The sequence below is a fragment of the Furipterus horrens genome, unplaced genomic scaffold (genome assembly GCF_987537825.1).
Source record: "Furipterus horrens unplaced genomic scaffold, mFurHor1.1.pri manual_scaffold_1, whole genome shotgun sequence".
Classification (NCBI taxonomy): Eukaryota; Metazoa; Chordata; class Mammalia; order Chiroptera; family Furipteridae; genus Furipterus; species Furipterus horrens.
In genome coordinates, this window is record NW_028327171.1 from 36,923,265 (window position 1) to 36,936,657 (window position 13,393).

Here is a 13,393-nt window from a genome sequence, read left to right on the forward strand (position 1 = left end):
TTATTTTGAGCTGAGGGTAATAGAGACACTGAGGGGTCAAGAGAAACCTTTACCACTTCCTTAAAGAATTTTAAGTTGGGGGCCTTTTCTATAATGAGTTATTGCCAGAAATAACTTTTTATGACTTATCTATATGGCAGGGAAATACCTACTTATTGTCCTGTGAATTTCTCACCTCTCATGAAGCCCCAGACCCCTTATCCCATTCGTTAGCTCAGGACGTTATATATACCTTAGTTTACCTTTCTGTATCTCTCATGTGTGTAGCATTTCCATATATACGTAATTTGTGTGTGTGTGTTTTAATCTTTCATGTTGATTTAATTCTTAGATCAGTGAAAGGAACATGGAAGGATAGAGTAAAAATTTTCCACCCCAGCAATTGACACAGTTAGCAGGTAACCTCAGTGGCTGGGTACTTCTCATTCTGACACTGCTTCAGAAGGAAGAACCTGGGATTTCTAATATTATTATGAGCCAGAAAAGATAAGAACTCTTGCCAAGTCAGACTCCCATATCATTACCTGCAGACTTCAGTGGAAGCAGAGTGGTGAGCAGTTTTTTTTTTTCCCTTTTCTAAATGTAGATTAGCAGGAAGAAAAAAGAAATGGAACTTAGTCCTTAGACTTAGCAATTCTTAGGTATTTGTGTAACTCATGGATTTTGTTAATTTTTTTTCCTCCCAGAGATGGATCTTTTGCTTGCTGGAGCATGTGGTATTCATCTGGTGGGCAACAGAGTAAGCTGTAAATCCTAGCTTAGGGAACCTTAAAAAAATGTAAACTTTTGGCTCAATAAATCACCCTGTTCTATTGAAAGGGGGGAAATAGGTGATTCCCTGTGTTTTAGAATGTCTGTTTAGCTAAAAACAGGGCCCCTAATCTTTCTTAATCTATCTCTGGGAGTGGATTTTCTGGATCTTGTGCTTGCATTTGGTTAACCCTTAAAAGACTTATTGGTTTGTGTTGGTATTAAGATTAATATATCCTTCGAATTGGGAAAACTTCTAAATTTGAAGGAAAGGAAAAAATGAGCAGAGGGAGTTCTTATATGTTATAATGACTAGCTATTGAGACTTCTTTAATAAGAAATTAGAACAAAAAACAAAATCGACTCAAGTTCCTTTCTATTTGCCTTCAGATATTTAGGGATATTGTAAAAATTCAGAACATTGGATGTACAATTGTCCTGCACTTAAGAAAAAAAGAAAGGATAGGCAAATCTTAAAAAAGATCAACTAAAAATTCTGTATCTTAAGAATTTGGCTCGTTAACCATAGGGTGAGTCTCCTCCATATTATGGCCAGACAGAAATGTGAGCAGATAGGAATCCACCAAATTGTTTATTTTATTTTCAGTTTTCTCCTGTGTTACTTTCTACAGATTTTAGAGTTTTACAATTTATTATTAGATCTGTGATCCATCTGATAAAGAGATTAAGGTCTGTGTGTAGGTTCCTTTTTTTTTTTTTTTTTTATTTTTGGCATCCATTCTTAAAAGATTATCTTGCTCCATTGTATTTCCTTTTTTCCTTTGTAAAATATCAATTAACTATATCTATGTGGGTCTCTTTATGGGCTTTCTATTTTGTTCCACTGATCTATTTGTCCATCCTTTCACCAGCAATGCACTCTGTTACTGTAGCTTTATGGTAAGTCTTTGGTATCAGTCCTCCAACTTTCTTCTTCTTCAATGTTGTGTTGGCTACTTTGGGCTTTTGTTTCTCCATGTAAACTTTAGAATCAGTTTGTTGATATCCACAAATTCCTTTCTGGGATTTTGATTTGAATTTCATTGAATCTATAGATCAAGTTAGGAATAAGTGACACCTTGATAATATTGACCCTTTATTAGGGAACATGGAACATCTCTACATTTATTTAGTTGTTCTTTGATCTGATTTTCTTTCTGAGAAGGTTTTTAGCTACAAATTCTATCTTTTTAGTAGATACAGGTCTATACAGGGTTTCCTATTTTTCTTGAATTAGCTCTCATAGTTGATGTCTTCTTGTGAGGTTTTTCATTTCAATAATATTGTTAATTTGTATTGGGTTGGCCAAAATGTCTGTTTAAGTTTTTCCATAAAATAAAAGACACCTTTTTTTTTTTTTATTTTCACCAGTAACTTTATTGATTTGGATATTTTGAGTATGTCAGCTATCTCCTATGCGGTAGAACTTTGATTGTTCTCAATTAATGTCTCAATTTGATTGCTATCAACTCCAACTGACCTACCTGACCATGAAGCATCATCTAGCGAGAAAACTCCAGCATGAAACTTCGCAAACCACTTTTGTCTGACATGTTTGATCAGTCACAGCACCTTCTGTATACACTGTACAGATCTTTTTTACTTTATGCATTTTTACATTTTCTTGAAATAAAGCATAATATGCTGAAATGTTGCATATTTTCTTCTTTCTTCAATATTAAAATGGCTACACAAAATTCACTAATTTGGTATTTTTGTTTTTATTTTTTTAAATGCATGCTGACATGACAGCTGTCACAATACAGTCTAACAAAATTGTTTCCAATGAAATTAAAAAAAAAACTAAGTGCAACTAAACCATCTTATGGAAAAAAAAAAACAAAAACATATGGACTTTTTGGTCAACCCAATATCTACTCTTTGTTTTTGTCATTAAACAGGGTGGGGAATGACTGTGGGGTTGGGGGCGGGCTGGGTGGAGGAGGGCAAAGGGAGAAAATTGGGAACCTATAATAAGAGAACAATAAAATATTTAATAAAATAATTTTAAAATATAGATATTTATAAATTGTCTAGCTTTTTATCATTGTTTTACATTTATTTGGATGTTTTCTGTTCTGACTATATTTAATCTCTGACTCTGTGGATTTATTGATTTCTAGCAAGCTGTATCAATTTTTGCTTTAGATATTTTGACCTCTTATTATATGCATAAGTCTTTTTGATTGCTGTATGTTTTTGTTTGTTTTTATGGTGTAGTAACACCTTTTATTATTATGAAAGTCTTTTATCCCTGGTATCCTTCCTTTCTCTGAAATCTTTTTTTTCTTATATTAATATAGCTATTCCAGCTTTCTTTTGACTGGTATTGTGTATATTTATTCATCCTTTTAGTTTTAACCTATTTATTTCTTTATATTTGAAATGCATTTCATGTAAGCAGTGCTTTGTTGGAGTTTCCTTTTTAAATTTAATTTTATAAAATATGCCTTCTAAACTCAGAGTTTAGAAATAATTTACATATTATTGTGTGATTATTGATATGGTGATGTTTAAGCTTATCACCTTGCTTTTTGAAACCTATTTATTTTTATTCTTACTTTGATTCCCTTCGCTCCTTTTTATTTTTTTCCCACCTTTATCTTCTTTCTTTTGGATTGAGCACTTTAAAATTTATTTCATAATATTTCAGCTGTTGGTTTATTATTATTAGCTATAATTCTTCATTTTGTTATTTTAGTGATTGCTTTAGAATTTATAGTATACATTTTTAACTGATCAGATTCAACCTTCAAGTGATATATCACTTTACATATAGTATAAGAACTTTACAGTTGTATTCTGATATTTACCTTCTCCTGTCATTTATGTTGTTGTTCACATATATTTTACTAATACACATACTATATCCCCCCACAAAACCTTTTTTCTTTTTTTCTTCATTTTCCCTTTCCTTTCTACCCTGTCTTGTCTTATATTTTCTTTCTTCTCTGTTTCTTTCTGCATAGCTTGCATTGCTTTAATTTCAAATTGACCAGTACATTTTCCCTGATTTATGTAATTTGCTGAAAAATTGATCTGATATACTTTTGGTTGTTTTCTAATGTCTGTGTTTCTCTTTTTAACTCTTAAGGTGGGTTTCTTTCCTTTTATTTTATACAAAATAAAATATATTTCATTTGCCCTCATCAGTTCATTTGGGCTTTTTTTTTTTGTCATAGATTTTCTTTTTATATGTGTATAACCTATGCTACATGATGATTATTATTTCCTTTAAGCACTCAATTATATTTTAAGAAGATATTTAAATGATAGAATACCTTTTACCCATATACCTTGGTATCCATTTTTATTCTTTCTCTTTCTCCCAGCATCTGTTCAGAGTAGATTTTGTCAGTACTGTTCTTCTGGTTCTCACCTCTATCTCCTTTTTTGACAGGGGTTGACAGTTGAGAGTTGCCTGGACAACTAAATCCTGGTTTCCTCCTTTTGTTACCCTTTCTTTCCAGTTGACTACTGCTAAAGAGTTCTTGCTGTAGTGCAAAGAAGACCATGTTTTCCCCTTTCCCAAGGCCCCACTATTAATGGATTTGTATATGCCAGATTGCCTAATAACAAACTTATTGTTCTATTACTCCACTCTGTAGATATTTCACTTCTATTGGGTCAAGAAGGTCTTTGAAACTTGGACACATGTGATAAAATAACAAACAAAACATAAGGGCTGTAGAAATTCAAAGAAAGAGATAATAAGTATACATTTATGGGGAGAATTCAATCGAGCAGTTTAAACATTTAAGTAACAAGAAATAAATGAGAATGCCAGTAAATGTTGGCTTTGTGATACTTTTTAATATCATATAAGGAGGTATCTATAAGAATGGATTACCCTTTGACTAACTCCTTTAGAGATCACTTTTGGAAATACATTTACCTATGCTTTTTATTAATAAAAGAAGACTGATTTTTAAAGTTAATGTTAAAATTTTAAATACTGTTTTGTTGGACTGAGGCCAACATTTTATTCTGGAGAAAGTGATGTCTTCGATGAGGATGTAATAAATAGAAAACTATTATTTTATCTGCAAATCAGTAGTTCTGTACACTAGCGTTCATTCAGTGAGTACTTGTTGAACATACTTACAGAGAATATAAATCAGCAGATTGAATTTTACCTGTAGGTTTGTTCTGTTTGGCCGGTATAGCATTTGCAAAATATTTGAGTTGATTGCTCCCATTTATAAACCAGGACGCTTCATATATAACACTGACTTGCAGGAATTATTTAATAAAGAGAACCAAACCACATGATTTAACAACGCAAGTCTGCCTTCCCTCAGAAGAACAATTGGCTGATAGAGCAAATATTTTCATTTCCTCCTCTTTTTTTTTTTTTGCTCATTATGCAACAGTTAATGATTATACAATAGTATTATTTGTAGTACAACACTTCTAAACTTTGATGTAATATAATTTATCCTCTTTCTTTTGTTTGTGCTCTTAGTGTCATATTCTAAAAAACATCACTGAAGAGCCTAAGGTCATGAAAATTCCTTCATATATATTTTTAAGAGGTCTATAGTTTTAGCTCCTACCTTTAGGTCTCTGATCCACTTTAATTTTTGTATGTTTTGTAAAGTAAGGCTATCTAACTTCACTCTCTGCATGTGGATATCCCATTGTCCCAATGCCATTTTTGAAAGACTCTTCTTTCCTTGCTGCATTGTTTTGATACTATTGTCAAAAAGAAATTGACCACATTTTTTACTTTAATGATACAGAATTTCAGGCAAAAGCTGACAAAAAAAAAAATTTCTATCAATTCTGATGCCGTTTAACCAGTAACCAGCAATGTGGTGGAGAAACAACTGGCCAACATCCATGTGACAGGCACAATGTGGCAATGAATGAAGACTCTATCCACATCAATGTCAAAATCAAAGATGATAATGATTTAGGATGGGGAAAGCCAAAATCTTACAGGTAGGCAATGATATCATGTGTTTTTAAGTCTAGTAATGACCAAAGTCAAGTAGATGGTTGCAGAGAGACTCTATGTGATGCATCTAGTTTACAGATGTATGAGAAGTATGCTCAAAGGGTGAGGTTGGGTTTCTGTGTGTATGAATGGCAGGAACTAAGCAGAATATGAGAGCCTATTGCTTAGTAGGCTAGTTTAGTACAGAGTTCAGATCCAATGAAAGATATGAATAGAAAAATGAAGGTAGAAAGCAAATCATGCAGACAAAATAAGTCTGATTGAAATTTGGGGAATGCCATGTGATTATAATGAAATAGATTAACAGTTTAACCCAGATACCCTCACTATTAAATTGAGAACAGTCCCCTCTCTTTGATTAGGAAGATGCTTTTTAAATATTGCATCCTTAGTAAGGACTGGCTTGTGGATTTGTAAAGACTCAGCACATCAGTGTCTACAACTAAGAATCATTTGCTGAGTTCTTGCTGTCCTAGGCACTGTCACTCTCTCAGTTGCTTTACATATATTCTCTCACCTAATTCTCACCTATTATATTCATATTGAAGATGACAAAAATGAGATTTTAAAGGTTAAATATCTTATCTAAGTCTCACAGCTATAAAAAATCAGAGTTTCAATTTAAAACCAGATCTATCTGACTCCAATTATGTGGTCTTTTGATCACAGTGATGAAAATTAAAAAAAAACAAACTGCGTTAAGATTGAGTTTGTCTTTTACTTAAAGGAATGTATTAGTGTTACATGGCTCAGATGTTAAAGGCTAGAGGTTGATAGAGTTTCTAATGTTATTGGTTATTAGTATTATCATCAAACTAATCACTTGCATTGGACACTTCTAATTTCTTCTCCCAACGTATCATTTGTGCTTGACATACATCTCCAGTTTCCATTCCACTTTCACAGGTCATTATCACTCCTAAACTTTATCATTTTAATAGCTTCTAAACTAGTATTTCTAAATGGTGATGCTCTTTATGTAAATACAGGTGATTCACTATTGCAAAAATAATCCCAAAATGCTTTTTGATATCGCATATCTAAAAATATTCAATAATCTCCCCTCATGTTCACCAAATCGAATACAGCTAATTTATCTTCACATTTTAAGCTATACAATATCACCAATGACTTCCCATTTCTAACCTAGACATTTTAGCTGCCTACAGCCAAACTGTAACATTTACTATTCTTGAAAAATAAAACTACTACATGCTCTCCAAACATAATGCATTTATTCATTCTTTCTACTGGGCATGGAATGCTTCCCCCATATGAATGCTAATGGAAATTCAATCATCTCTTTCAGAAAAACTATCCCAATCCCCACAGCATAATAATTACCTCTTTTAATTACAATTTTTCTTGTGTAGCCCATATGATTCAAAATTATTCTAGCTTTGTGGATTTACTTAATCTTCCTTTCTAGACAACAAGTTCTGTGAAAGCAAAGCCCGTGTATTCTTCTTTGAATTCCATGAAAATTTAGCAGTCTCTGAATTTATGGACATCAAAATAATCAGATTATTAAAGTTAAAAAATATAGTAAAGTGCTAACCAGAATTATGTTGGTTGCAAGTGACTTATGCTTAGGCAAATGGGAGAATTGTTTCTAGCTCATGTGAACAAACTATAGAAAGGAATGATAGGATGGCCTCTGAATGATATAGATGTTGACAGGACTTTGCACCATGTCACTATGCTTCTCCTTTGAGTTGCCTTTGTTTCTACCTATTATAGACTTTGTCTACCTTGCAAGAGACATGGCCACTAGCAGCTTCCCAGTTTCTATCCTCTAAGCTTCAGGAACAGGAAGAAAAGGAATTGTCTGCAACACTCCCTTCTACCCCCTGCATCGGTTAAAAAAAAAAAAAAATCAGAAAAAAAATGCCTCTGACTACCCCAGTTGGGTCACTGAATTAATGACTGAGGCTAAAAGTTGAGCATGAAAAGGTAGCCGCTCCTCTTCAGGCCTCATGGATAAAGTGAGTTATTCAAGTATTATGGGTTTTGGAGTGCTGGCTTTCTCAGAAAATGAGGGGAGTAGTGTTACATGGAAAAAAAAAATTATGTCCACTGTAGCTAAAACTTTCAGTGATATAAACTGATTATACAGAACTGAGTATAAAGAACGCTTACAGCTCAATACTAAAAATAGAAATAACCCAATTAAATATGGGCAAAGAGTCTGAATAGAGATTTCTCCAAAGAAAATATACAAATGGCCAATAAGCACATGAAAATGTACTTGACATTATTACATATGAAGAAAATGCAAAAAAGCATCATAATAGCATACCACTATATACCCCCCCCCCCTGGCTGGTTTGGCTCAGTGGATTGAGCATCGGCCTGCGAGCTAAGTGTCGCTGGTTCGATCTTCCAGTCAGGGCACATCAGAGAAGGAAAACTCTGACTCCAAAAAACCTCCGCTGCCTTGCGGCATACCTCTTCAGGGGAAAGGCTAAGGGAGTAAACCCCGACAGAAAATCCGGAGCCGGAGTCCCTAAGGCGGTTTGACGTTGTAGTCAACACCGGCAACTCCTGCGGCGCACCTGAACCCAAGCTGTATCGACTCCATCTTTCCCTTGGACCCTTCAGCTGCGAAGAGAGGGGGGTCTGCTGCATGGGCAACAGCAGACCCTCCATATCACCCTGCGCAGGCTCTGTAACTTCAGCGTCATCGCAAGATGTCGATTCAACACGGGAGGAGACAGATACCGTGTCACTCCCGAGTCGGACTGCACAGTCATTCCCGGCGGTGCAGATAGACTCTTAAGAAGCTACACCATCGCCTCTCGAGACGGACGGGCATGGGCAACATCAGACCCTCCATATCACCCTGCCCAGGCTCTGTAGCTTCAGCTTCACTGGAGAGGACACTCCAGCGTCATTGCAAGATGTCAATTTAACACGGGAGGAGACAGATACCGTGTCACTCCCGAGTCGGACTGCACAGCCATTCTCGGCGGTGCAGATAGACTCTTAAGAAGCTACACCATCGTCTCTTGAGACGGATGGCTGCCGACAACGACGATATACCCACTAGGATGGCTATAATGAAAAAGTCAGATAATAGTATGTGCTGGTATGCATATAGAGAAATTGGAACCCTCATGTTGATGAATGGAATATAAACTGGTGCAGCTGTTTTGGAAAATCAATTTGTCAGTTCCTTAAATTGTTACACATAGACTTTCTACATGACTCAGAAATTCCACTACTAGCTATATATTCAGGAGAAATAAAAACACACATTTGCCCACACAAACACTTGTACATGAATGTTCATAACAACATTATTTAATATAGCCTACAAGTGAAAACAAACCAATTGTTCATCAACTGATGAATGGAACAATAAGTGTGGTATATCTGTGCAATTGGGTATTATTTGGCAACAAAAAGGAATGGAGTACTGATGCCTTCTTCTACATGGATGGACCTTGAAAATATTATAAGTCAAGGAAGCCAGTCACAAAATGTCAGATAGTCGCATACTACATAATGACATTCCAGCGTTGGACCACAGGTCTCTTAAAATTATAATGGAGCTGAAGAATTTCTATTGCCTAGTGACACAATGTCATAGTGCAACCCGTTACGTTTTTGTGGTGATGCTACTGTAAACAAAATTACTATGCTGCCATTTGTATAAAAGTATAGCAGTAAAATTATGTACATTATATAATACTTGATAAAGGCTTATAGGATAAGTACACAAAGAAAATATTTTTGTACAGCTGAGCTGTATAATGTGTTTGCCTTAAGCTAAGTGTTATTATAAGAGTTGAAAGTTTAAAAATATTATAGTTTATAAAGTGGAAAAGTTAAGATAAATAAATTAGTTGAGGAAAGAAACTTTTTAAATATAGTGTAGCCTAAGTGTATAGTGTTTGTAAAGTCTACAGTCATGTACAGTAATGTTCTAGGCCTTTGCATTCACTCAACTCTTACTGCCTGACTCACCTACAGCAGTTTTCAGTCTTGCAAGGTCCATTTATGGCAAGTGTTATATCCAGGTGTAACATTGCTTATCTTTTAGACCATATTCTTACTGTACCTTTTATATGTTTACATATGTTGAAACATATAAATGCATACCATTTGGTTACAGTTGCCTGTAGCACAGTACCAATTTGTACAGGTTTATAACTTAGGAGCAATAGGCTATACTATATATATGCACTTGTGGATTATACCATAAGGTTTGTTTAAGTGTGTTCTATGATGTTAACACAATGATGAAATTGCCAAATGATGCATTTCTCAGAATGTATCCCCATTGTTGAACAACACATGACTACAATGTGTGATTCCATTTATGGGAAATATCCTGATTTGGTAAATCTACAGAGACAGAGAGTAGACTATTGGCTTCCTAGGGCTGGGAGAGGGAGGAAATGGAATAACTGTTAACGAGCATGGGGCTTCTTTTTGGAAGGATAAAAATGTTCTAAAATTAACTGTGATGATTATTGCAGAACTCTGTGTATATACGAAATACCATTGAACAATACACTTCAAATGGGTGAATTTTATTCTATGTGAATTATATTTCAGTGATGACCTTTATAAAAAAAGGCAAGAACATCTGGTTTCATGTTTAGAGAACAGGAGCAGCCTTTAATTTTAAAAATGTTTGGAGAGACTAGAGGAAGAAAAGCTTAGGTAAATTGAAAATAATGGACAGAATTAAATAGGTAAAGGAAATCGTCAGCTCGTATCCCTCCGGTTGGAAGAGCCTTTCTATTCAAAGAACATGCCTTTCAGAGCTTTTGTTTGGATATCTTACTGAGTGAAGTGGGACTTGGTGGGTTTTTCTTTCATGTTTAGCAAAATAAGCTGAACAATTAATCTCTTTATACTTTTAGACTTACACATAAAATATTTAGTTCTAGCTCAAATCTTAATTAAAATTTGCAGTGCAGTTTTCAATACATATGGAAGGAAAAGGAGAAAGGTACTTTAAAAGTATTTTATAGGTAGAGCCTGGCTGGGTAGCTCAATTGGTTAGAGGCATCATCCCAATATGCCAAGATAGTGGGTTTGATCTCTGATCAGGGCACATACAGTAATAAGCCAATGTAAGCATTAGTAAGTGGAACAGCATATTGATGTTTCTCTCTCTATCTCTATCTCTCTCTCTCCTCCCCTTCCCCCGATCCTCTCTCTTTCTAAAATTAATTTTAAAGTATTTTATAGGTACATAAAGTATTTGTATTTACCAGAGCTGTTGTCAGCAAGAATGAGTAAACCATTTTCTGGGAACACTTAGCCACAAGAAGTGAATCAAGCACGTGAGAACTTTGAGACACACTATCTTGTAAGAAATAACTTGTAGAATGGGGTATTGCTTAAATGGAGGACTAACTTATCAATGTCAGCTTATCAGTATACTCTCACAAAGTACATTATGAACCTCAGATCATGATAACCCACATAGTATTTATGGTGTTCATTTTTCAACCCTGTATCATTTTCACCATTATATCAATTACTGAATCTTATAAATGTAGGCTACAATTTAATAGCCATCTGCCCCCGTTCTATAGTACCTTTTGACTATAAAGAATAACAGCAGTCTAAGCAAAATTTGTAAATCTTAGAAAATTTGAGTAGTCAGTGCAAGTTGTTCATTAACAGTTATAATAAAAACACAAACACATTTTAAATGCCTCTTAAAAGTTCATATTAGTAATACTTTTTACATAATTTAATATTACCATTGCCTCATGTTGGATATTAAGACAGTTGCTTTTTGATGTCAGTCCACTTATTCTCCAACATCTATGTTTAAATAAATTAATGTCAATTTAATATATAGTTTTTATCTTCAAGAATTAGTCCTGGTTGGTAATTTAATATGGATATGTCCCCTCTAAGGAAATTTTTGTGTCCTAAAATATCTTCTAAATTACTATATTTTTTCCTTCCAGCATTTATGTTACTTCAAATTGTCCTAACATATCCTATAGTCTTGTGTAATAATACTACTTGATTATTTCTCAGAAGAAATGTTTATATGAGTCATTCTCTTTCAACTCATTTTCCCAAAACTATTGATCATTATGCTTTGTATCAGATTTATAAAAGCATGTTTATAAAGATAATTTAAGTTTTTCAAATGCATATTTATTCTTTGGTGTCAATAAAGTCTTGATTCCGTTGTTACTTGATGTGTTTAAAATATAGCTACAGTATTGTGTTCCTTTTTTAAAATTACTAGTTCAGAGTACCTGGATACCATTTAGTAAGTACAATTAGATGCTTTGAATTTTATCATAAAATCCAAGTGAATTTTTATAAGTTAATATATAACTTAAATCTGATAACCTATTGTGTGATAGGTTCTATTTTTTGGTACTAATTTTTGAGAAAATGAAGATTGCTGAAATAGTCCACCTTGATGAAAATAATTTGGAGTATCATAAGGCAATGGCATGAAGGTTAACTATCATAGGTACTTTTGTGTGTGCTGAAAGCAACATCCGTGTGTATTTACATTTCCAAAAACAGTCTGTCCTCAGAGGATGGATACAATTTGTCTAAGAAGTCTGGAAATTCATGGTCTTTAGCTGTGCAAACATTTCTAAGCTCAACTGAATTTATATCAATCTCTTCATTTAAATAAGTGTTTCTGTGTCATTTCCAGGTCACCTCCAGCAGTGCCAACTTCTTGGCAAAATAAGAAATGGTAGAATGGTTCTTTGGGTTTGTGGAATTACAGAAGGATTCAGTTCAACCACTTTATTTTCCAGGTAAAGTGTTGAGGCACAGATAATTTAAGTGCTAGGCCCCAGGCAAATCCAGTGGTTAGTGGCCCAGCCAGGACTCATTTCAGTCCAGTCCTTCCTTCAGCTCTAGTGCTGATTTTGATGTAATAATTGGGTTTCAAAACCAGTTAGAGGGCTTAGGGACTTTTTCTTAATATAACGGAAAAGAAAATATTCTGGAACATCTAGTTCATTATTTAGAAACATGATGAAAAGACTAAAATACATAACCATAGCCAAACTTCTTTATATAAGTGAGCATAGGTGTTATAGGCTGAATTGTGTCCCCCCAAAATTCATGTTGAAGTCTTAACCCCTAGTACCACAGACCTTATTTGGAAAGAGGGTCTTTAGAAATATGATTAGATTAAAATAGGGCCATTAGGTTGGACCCTAATCCAATATTACTGGCATCCTTTCCAGAAGAGGAACGTTGGACATAGAGATGGACAGAGAGAAGACCATGTGAAGTCAGAGATCTGTAAGTGAAGAAGAGATTCTTCCACACACCCCTCAGAAGGAGCCAATCCTTGTTCTTTTTTTCTTAATCTCAGATTTCTAGCCTCCCTCCAAAACCCTGAGTAGCTAAATAGATGTTGTTTTTTAGCCACCTGGTCTGTGGCGTTTTTTTTTTTTTTTTTTTTTTTTTTTAATGGCAGCCCTAGCAAACAATGAGTTTTACTTAATTGGATGTAGGGTAAGTGGAAACTAATACATGCTGCAAGTCCTAGACTGTAAAAAAGGAAAATGATTTCATGTGATTGAACAAATTACAAATACAACAGAAAAGTGATCCTGGTTCTTCCATATTTTTTAATCTATTCATTCACTTAATTCCTTAGCAAACATTTATACTTAGGTGTTAGGTTCTATGAGCAAAAATGTTTATTTGATATAGTCTATGCTC

The 13,393-nt window shown here is 34.3% G+C and overlaps 1 long non-coding RNA gene across 1 annotated transcript in view; it reads left to right on the top strand.

The window, feature by feature from the left end:
- The window catches only part of LOC150020892 (uncharacterized), a 47,906-nt gene extending 34,810 nt beyond the window's left edge, over positions 1 to 13,096 (top strand). Inside the window, exons 2-3 of the long non-coding RNA XR_016511102.1 lie at positions 12,366 to 12,471; positions 12,910 to 13,096. This is a non-coding gene — a long non-coding RNA (uncharacterized LOC150020892). The remainder of the gene's footprint in view (positions 1 to 12,365; positions 12,472 to 12,909) is intronic.
- The last annotated feature ends 297 nt before the right edge of the window (positions 13,097 to 13,393 follow it).